Source organism: Myotis brandtii, unplaced genomic scaffold, assembly GCF_000412655.1.
Source record: "Myotis brandtii unplaced genomic scaffold, ASM41265v1 scaffold37, whole genome shotgun sequence".
Taxonomy (NCBI): Eukaryota; Metazoa; Chordata; class Mammalia; order Chiroptera; family Vespertilionidae; genus Myotis; species Myotis brandtii.
Window position 1 is genome coordinate 1904862 of NW_005364225.1, and position 9293 is coordinate 1914154.

At 44.2% G+C, this 9293-nt stretch overlaps 1 protein-coding gene across 1 annotated transcript in view; it reads left to right on the forward strand.

The window, feature by feature from the left end:
* CNTN5 (contactin 5) overlaps positions 1-9293 on the forward strand; it is a 1092962-nt gene that overhangs the window by 1069903 nt on the left and 13766 nt on the right. The window lies entirely within an intron of this gene.

Here is a 9293-nt window from a genome sequence, read left to right on the forward strand (position 1 = left end):
GGCTGGAAGCAGGTATCTGGGATTTATTTATCTTCTATAATTGAAACTTTGTAGCCTTGAGTGAAGCCCAGGGCCGGCCAGGGAAGCTTGGCTTCCTCCACTGCCGGGGCAACCCAAGCCTCCTGCTCACTCCAGCTCCATGGCCACCGCCATCTTTGTGACAGAGTGAGGGAGTGATGGTTAATTTGCATATTACTCTTTTATTAGATAGCATATCTAACAGGTAACAGATGGCTTATAAATATCAAAGGTAAGATTAAGATATAGGCCTTTTGGCTCTTAACCCATGATATGCTTAGAGTTTGAAATAGTATAGGATAACTCAGACTCCTATGTTTTCTAGAAAATTAAAATTGCAAATAGTACAAACTATTTGAAAACCAGTGCAGCATTTTTGTATTAAAAATTTTCATAACTTTTGATTCCACATTCTCCTGTCTGAGTTTCTACATAGGGGAATTAATCCAATATGTGGAAAATTATATACATAAAGATATTCATGCCAACGTTTTAATTAAAAGATCAAAAGTTGGAAGCTACCCAAATGTTCCACAATAGAACAATGGTTAAATAATATATGGTACACTAGACATATGATATAATATGGTTTTAAAGTGAGAAAATATTTATATTTATCTGTAATGTTAGGGAAAATTAGGACATAAAATTATAGGTACAGAATCATCTATATATATAAAAGCCTAAGCAACTGTTCGACCATTCGACTGGTCATTTGACACACACTGACCACCAGGGGACATATGCTCAATGCAGGAGCTGCCCCCTCATGGTCAGTGTGCTCACACAGCAGGAGCACCACTCAGATGACCAAAGGGCGCCAGATGTTGAGCTCATGGCTGGCAAGTGCAGCTGCAGCGGCAGCACAAGCCTCTCCCACGGACACTTCCCCTGCACACCCCTCCCCCATCCAGACTGGGACTGGGATGAGGACCGGGATCGGGATCAGCATCAGGACTGACTGGGCGCGAGCCTGCAGCCACTTCCAGTCATGGGCATGCTGGTATCGCCCTAGGATGGGTGCATGGAGAACGCAGCGAACCAGCAGCGAGCCTACTGAGCAGCAGTGGCAGCAGGCACAGCGGGGTGGAGATGATGGGAGAGGCCAAGGGCCCAGCCTGGGCTCAGGCTCCTCCTCTGCAGCCTGCCACTTCGTGCACTGCTACATCCCTCAGGGGGTGTCAGACTACCAGTTTCGGCCCACACTGGCAGTCTGACATCCCCCAAGGGGTCCCAGATTGCGAGAGGGCGCAGGCCAGGCTAAGGGACCCCACTAGTGCACGGATTCATGCACTGGGCCTCTAGTACTGAGCATCCTATATAATAAAGAGGCAATATGCTAATTTGGTCCTAACGGTGTCCGAGTCACGACCAGGCAGAAGCTGGTGGGTGGGCACGGGAGCGGGTAGCCAAGCTTGAGTCTGGCTTTGGCAGGGCCGGCGAGAGCCCAAGGCCACCCCAGCCCCCGCAGGTCCCAGGCTGGATGGTGGCTCAGCAGCATCTCCATGAGGGGCGGCTGTGAGGGGCATGGGGCTTCGCTGCAGGTTGCTGTGCTGCTCCTCGGTGGGTGACCAGCAGCATGGAGCCAGAGTGGGTGTGCACAGACTGCCCAGTCTGCTAGCGCCGGTGCTCTGCCCCGCCCTGGTCTGGCAACTGCCTCCAAGGCCTGGCCACAGACCTTGCCCCGTGCTTCAGGCAGGGAGAAGCTCATGGCCACCGCCAGTGCCCTAGGCTGCACCGCCTGCACTGCTGCCTGCCTGATTGGCAGGGACCAGAGCATCGTGGGTGAGTTCCTCCTGCCCCCATTGGTGGAACAGGAAGGAGGGCACTGGGTGCAGGGAGGGGACCTCAGCTGGGGTCCTCCCGGCACTGGGAAGGGGCCCGGCCTGGGCCCTGTGGAGAGCTTAGGAAGTCTGGCTGAGCAGGCGCCAGTTCATACCAACTGTTACTCTGCCATCTTCCTCCAGCTCTCCAAGCTAGCCCCCCTGCCCCACCTGCCTGGAGGAATGGGCTCCGGGCGACCTCCCCGAGTGCAGACTGTGGGCCTGGAGACTCAAGGATGCGTGCGGGGGGGGGGGGGGGAGGGGCTGGGCTGGGCGGGGGCCAGTGCAGAACTACCGGGGCAGAGCTGCTTCAGTGTCTCAGTGAACTTTGCAACTGACCCAAGGAGGGAACCGAGAGGGGAAAAGCCGAGAGCTGTGGATTCCCAGTGCTTTAGTCACTTGAAAACAGCCCCTCTTGGAATGCGAGGTGACTGTATATTCAACTGAGAAGTGAGGGGGCTGAACACCATCGTCACTGGGCTCCTGTCGGCCTGAGCGTCCACCATGAGAAGGAAAAAACGGAGGGAGGGGCCCGGAGGAAGGGAGGACAATCGAAGGAAACGTGTCTAGACTTTCCCTAGCCCTCTCCCTCTTTCTGCTGCCTACAGTTCTGTCTCCACCTTTTAGTCCCCTTTTCTTCAACCACAGAGGAAAGAAATAAGGAAGGAGTCCGTGCTGTCTCCAGAAAGTATCTATATACCTGATCAGCTGGTCGCCTCCCGCAGAGGGAGGCCAGACTGCAGCTTAGGCCCACTCCGAGCGAGCGGGCCTAAACCAACAGTAGGACATCCTGTGAGGGCTCCCGGACTGTGGGTGGGGGGGGTAAGCAGGGCTGAGGGACCCCCCCTCCCCCCCGTGCACGCATTTCGTGCACTGGGCATCTAGTATGAAACAAAAATATAGGAGGGGATACAGACACAACAAAAAGCACACAATTATGTGAGGTGATAAAAGAGTAGGTTATCTACACTTCTAGCTTTAGATACTTTTATCTTTTTTAATGTTTTTAACCTCAATTCAAGTGATCTCATATAAAGTGCAAAATTTATATGCTTGATGAAATCTATGATTAGGATAGAAATTGACTAGTGGGGGGGAATTTGAATGAAGAATTTCAACTTTTGAAGGAGTTTCACTTATGAGATTTTTGCATCTATGTTCATCAGGGATATTGAATTTAAATTTCTTTTTTTGTAGTGTCTTTATCTGGTTTTGGAATCAGGATAATGCTGGTATCATTAAATGGGCTTAAGAGACTTCTCTCCTATTGAAATTTTTAAAGTTTGAGAAGGATGGATGTTAGTTTTTCTTTGAATGTGTGATAAAATTGACCTGTGAAGCCATCCAGTCAGGACTTTCATTTGTTGGGAGTATTTTTTATTGCTACTTTGATTTTGTTCTTTATAATTGGTGTAATCAGATTTCCTGTTTTGTTTTGTTTTATTCAATCTTGAAAGATTATATGTTTCTAGGAATTTATCTATTTCTTCCAGGTAGTCCAATTTGTTGGCATATAATTTTTCATAGTATTTTCTTATAACCCTTTGTATTTCTGTGGTGTCAGTTGCCATTTCACTTTCATTTCTGATTTTATTTATTTGGGTCCTCTCTCTTTTTATTAATGGGTGGTTAAAAGTTTATCAACCCTCTTTATCTTTTCAAAGAACCAGCTTTGGTTTTATTGATCCTTTGTATTGATTTTTTCAGACTCTATTCATTTATTTCCACTCTGATCTTTATTATTTCCTTCCTTCTACTAACTATGGGCTTTTTAAAAAAATAGTTTAAGTGTAAGGTTAAATTTTTTATTGAGATTTTTTTTCTTGATGTAGGCCTGTATTCGCTCTGAATTTCCCTCTTGGGAATACTTTCACTGTGTCCCATAGATTTTGGATGGTTGTGTTTTCATTTTCATTTGTCTCAAGGTATTCTTTTATTTCTTCCTTGATCTCATTGTTAATCCATTCATTGTTTAGTTACATGTTGCTTAGCCTCCACATTTGTGTATTTTTTTTCTGTTTTTATCTTATAATTGATCTTGAATTTCATACCATTGTGGTTGCAGAAGACGCTTGATATGAATTCAATCTTCTTAAATTTAATCAGATTTGTTTAGTGGCCTAACATGTGGTCTATTCTGTAATATGTTCCTTGTTTACTTGAAAAGAATATATATTCTGCTTTATGGATAAAATGCTCTCAAAATATCAATTAAGTCCATCTGGTCTAATGTGTCATTTAAGGCCACTGTTTCCTTGTTGATTTTCTGTCTAGTCTAATGTATCATTTAAGGCCACTGTTTTCTTGTTGATTTTCTGTCTAGTCTAATGTCATTTAAGGCCACTCTTTCCTTGTTGATTTTCTGTCTGGAAGATCTATCCATTGATGTCTATACTAGAGGCCCAGTGCACGAATTTGTGCACCAGTGGGGTCCCTTGGCCTGGCCTGTGGGATCGGGCCGGAACTGGCTCTCTGTCATCTCCCGAGGGGTCCCAGATTGTGAGAGGGTGAAGGCCAGGCTGAGGGACCCCACTGGTGCACTCTTGGGACCGGGGAGGGACGTGAGAGGTTGGCCAGCCAGGGTGGGACCATGGGAGGGCTCCAGGGCATGTCCAGCCCATCTCACTTAGTCCCAATTGGCCGGACCCCAGCAGCAAGCTAACCTACTGGTCAGAGCATCTGCCCCCTTGTGGTCAGTGCATGTCATAGCAACTGATCAACCAGTTGACTCTCTGCCCCCTGGTGGTCAGTGCACATCATAGCAACTGGTCGACTGGTCAACTCTCTGCCCCCTGGTGGTCAGTGGTGCATGTCATGAGCGGTTGAGCAGCCTTAACATATCATTAGCATATTACGCTTTGATTGGTTGAATGGACGACCAGACACTTAGCATATTATGCTTTTATTATATAGGATTATTGCTGATCTCTCCCTTTATTTCCATCAATATTTGCTCTATATATTTAGGTACACCTGTGTTGGGGGCATAAATATTTACAAGGTTTATATTCTCTTATTGGAATGATCCATTTATCAATTTATAGTGACCTTCTTTGTCTCGTTTAAGGCCTTTGTTTTAAAGTCTATGTGTCTGAATTAATATTGCTACCCAAACTTTTTTTGTAATCCATTTGCATAAAATATCTATTTCTATCCTTTTACTTTTAGTCTGTATGTGCCCCTTTCAAACTGAAGTGAGTCTTATAGACAGCATATGTATGGGTCTTGTTTTCTTATCCACTCAGCTACCTTATGTCTTTTTGACTGAAGCATTTAATTCATTTACTTTTAAAGTGATTATTGATAGATACATATTTATTATTTTATTATTCATATTTATGTTTCTGTTTTTCTTTCTTCTTTTAAAGAAGTCCCCTTAACATTTCTTGTCATACTGGTTTGGTGATAATGAATGTCTTTAGCTTTATTTGTCTAGAAATTTTTTATTTCTCCTTCAACTTTGGAGGGTAGAGTAGTCTTAGCTGTAGGTCCTTCTTTTTCATTATTTTGAATATTTTGTGCCAATCCCGCTGGCCTGAAATGTTTCTGTTGAGAAATCAGTTGACAGTCTTATGGGAGCTCTCTTGTCAATAACTAACTCTCTCTTGCTGCTTTTAAGAGTCTCTCTATATCTTTTACTTTTGTCAGTTTAATTATGATTTATCTAAGTGTGAGTCTTTTGGGGTTCATCTTGTTTGGAACTCTCTACATTTCCTGGACTTATTTGTCTTTTTTCTTCACCAGATTAGAAAACTTCCAGTGATTATTTCTTCAAATGGATTCTCAATCTCTCTCTCTTTCTGATATCCCTATAATGTGGATGTTGTTACACTTCATGTTGTCCCAGAGGTTCCTTAAACTATCCTTGTCTTTTAATTCCTTTTCCCTTTTGCTGTTCTGAGTGGGTGTTTTCGGCTACTGTGTCTTGCAAATTGCTGATTTGATTCTTTGCTTCACCTAATCTGCTATAGATTTCTTCTAGAGTTTTCTTCATTTAAATACTGTATTCTTCATTTCTGACTCATTCTTTTTTGTTGTTGTTATTTGTTTCTATGTCCTTTTCTTTTAAATCCTCAACAGAGGATATGTGTTTATTGCTGTGAATTTTGGAGGGTTTTTTGTTTGTTTGTTTGTTTTTGTTTTGTTTTTGAGACAGAGAATGAGAGAGGCAAAGAGAGAGAGAGACAGACAGACAGGGGGAGACAGAGAGAGAGAGAGAGAGAGAGAGAGAGAGAGAGAGAGAGAGAGAAACATCAATGTAAGAGAGATACATTTATCAGTTGCCTCCCATATGCACCCCAACCTGGGATCAAAGCCATAACTTGGGTATGTGCCCTGACCAGGAATCAAACCCATGACCTTTAGGTGTATAGGACAACACTCCAACCAACTGAGCCACACCAGCCAGAGCTCTATGTTCTTTTTTTATACTTACTGTCTCTTTGTTGAAGTTCTTACTGAATTCATCCATTCTTCCCTTAAGTTCCATGAGAATCCTTATAAGCATTGCTTTGAACTCTATATTTGGTAGATTGCTTGCCTCCATTTTATTTAGTTCTTTTGCTTGGGCTTTTCTCTGTTCTTTCTTTGGGGCATGTTTCTTTGTCTTCCCGTTTTGGATGCCTCTCTGTATTTGTTTCAGTATATTAGGTTGATCTTCTAAGTCTCCCAGTCCTGGTAGTGGGGTCTTTATGTAATTGGTATTCTGTGGGGCTCAGTGGTACTCTTTCTGATCAGCTGAATTGGGTACACCATGAGTGTCCCTTGTGTGCATTTTGTGAGCCCTCTTCTTGTAGTTGAGTCTTGATTACTGTTGGCCCATCCATGGGTAGGATTGATTCTCAGGCTAACTGACGGTCAGATTGACCCCAACCACAGTTTACCAGCTGCTGTACAGGGGCTGACCCTACAAAGCAGAATTTGCCCTAGCAGTGTTTGGTGCCTGCCAAAGTCTCTCTTTTGGTGTGTCATTTGTGGAGCTAACTGTGTTGTATTATGATGTGACCTGAAGTTCTGGGTATGTGTTGTTTCTGGGCCTCTTGGGAGGAATTCTGGTGCAGGTTAATGCCAGATGCTTCCTGTGACTTGCCCTGGGCTACCTGTTAGGAGCTACAAAGCAATCCATGGTTGGTGGCTGCCTCTGCTGGGCTCAGGAACTCATGGGAGGGATGATCCTAACTGCATACTAAGGCCAGCTCCCATCAGCACTGAGCCTGGGGCAGGTCAGTAAGGGCTTAAGGTACCTTAAGATTTGCCTCCACCTACCAGCTTTCTGTTAGGCTTATGCACTGAAAGAACCTCTGGCAGTATATAAGTTGTGTGAGGCAGGTTCTAAGTGAGTCAACAGGCAGAATTGAGTGCCTGAGACCCTTCAGTGCATGGGCCAACACTCTAACCACAGAGCAACACCAGCCAGTGCTATCATATCAACCTTTTTAAAATATATATATATGTAAATTAGAGCTCTGTGTAGGTGTATCAGGGTTCAGTTACAAAGAACTGAATTGCTTCAACTAATTTAAGTAAGAAATGTTGTATTATAGGTATTGAATGGCTTACATTACTGAGTTAAATCAACACACTCTAGGGCAGTGATGGCAAACCTTTTGAGCTCAGCGTGTCAGCATTTTGAAAAACCCTAACTTAACTCTGGTGCCGTGTCACATATAGAAATTTTTTGATATTTGCAACCGTAGTAAAACAAAGATTTATATTTTTGATATTTATTTTATATATTTAAACGCCATTTAACAAAGAAAAATCAACCAAAAAAATGAGTTCGCGTGTCACCTCTGACACGCGTGTCAGAGGTTCGCCATCACTGCTCTAGGGTGATCTTTCAAGAATGACTATTAAAGTCACACTATGGGATCAAGCCATAGAGGAAGACACTGATATCTTCTGAAAGCAGAAAGCCACCAGCTCCAGAAACTCAGGCCACTGCCACGGTTTGGAAGCCACTGCCACGGTTTGGAAGCCACCATGGTCAGGATGGCACCACACTCAGGAAGCTACTGTAACCTGGAGGCCTCCGCTATGTTTGTCAGCTCCAGAATCTCACCAGGCTCGCTGCAATTTGCACCAACAAAATGGATGTCTTGTGCCCTGCTTCTTGGCTCCCATAAAGCTAATGGTTAGACAGCAAGTCATTCGTTAGTGCTGTCCCATCAGCGGGAAAGAGGAAAAATAATGACCCCATTACTATGCTTGCCTGCAGAAAAGCAGAAGCCGTGGACCTTTAGCCTCCATGTTTCTTCCACATTCAGATCTCAGGCATGTGCATCTGACTGGCTGAACCTAAAACATGATGAGATTTCTAACTGCAAGGGACTCTTAGAAAAATGTTTTCGTTTCTTCATCTTCTTTAGTCCAAGAAGACACACTAGCATCAAGGTAAAATGGATGTTGAACACGAACATACCATATCCCTTTGGTTATTCAGTATCCATGCACATGATTTTTCCCAATTCAACAACTCCCCTAGAGCCGTGGTTGGCAAACCGCGGCTCGCAAGCCACATGCGGCTCTTTGGCCCCTTCAGTGTGGCTCTTCCACAAAACACCACGTGCGGGTGCGCATGTACAGTGCGATTGAAACTTCATGGCCCATGCGCAGAAGTCGGTATTTTGTGGAAGAGCCAGTATTTTGTGGAAGAGCCACACTGAAGGGGCCAAAGAGCCGCATGTGGCTCGCGAGCCGCGGTTTGCCGAGCCGCAGTTCACCGACCACTGCCCTAGAGCAACAATGAGCAGTGATGACGTTCCATACTGACATAGTGCAAATATCTCATACAAGTGAAAATGTACTCACCACCTCCCTGGAAAGGAAAGCCAGAGAAATTTCCACCAGTCAATCTGTCCATCTCAGGGTGAAGGTTTATTCCTCCTCGAATGAAGTACATTAGAACATTACCTACCCACAGCTCCCTATATAAAAATATTAGAAGAAAGGAAGGGGCCTGAGTTATTTAATACTTATATACAAAAACAGTACGAAGAAGAAAGTATGGCTATTATAGTCTTCATTTCCTAAAACTGCAGTTACAGTTTATAACAGCCTTCTTTCTCTACCCATTTCTACTCCCTTTGCCTTCAGTCAGCATCAAGGCTGGTAGAGGCTTTTAATAGAGTGTGGTGATGCAATATTATTTTTTTCTGAGAGGTTAAGATCTTATAATGACTTCCTATGGCCACAACTGGAAATAGCAGTCCTAGGTATGTTCCAGAACAGTTCAAGTTTCAGCCAAACTACTCACTGCCCACAGTGTACAGCAGCAACCTTAGCTGGAAGAGAATCTGAAAAATGTGGTGTGTGGCTTTCTAGCCTGTACAGTAGACCAAACACTTGAAGGAGGATGACATGGGTGCAGTGTCTACTTCTTTTACCACAGTAACTAATTGGGGAAAGGTAATAACTTTCCCATTACCTTTACCACAATAAATACATACGCGG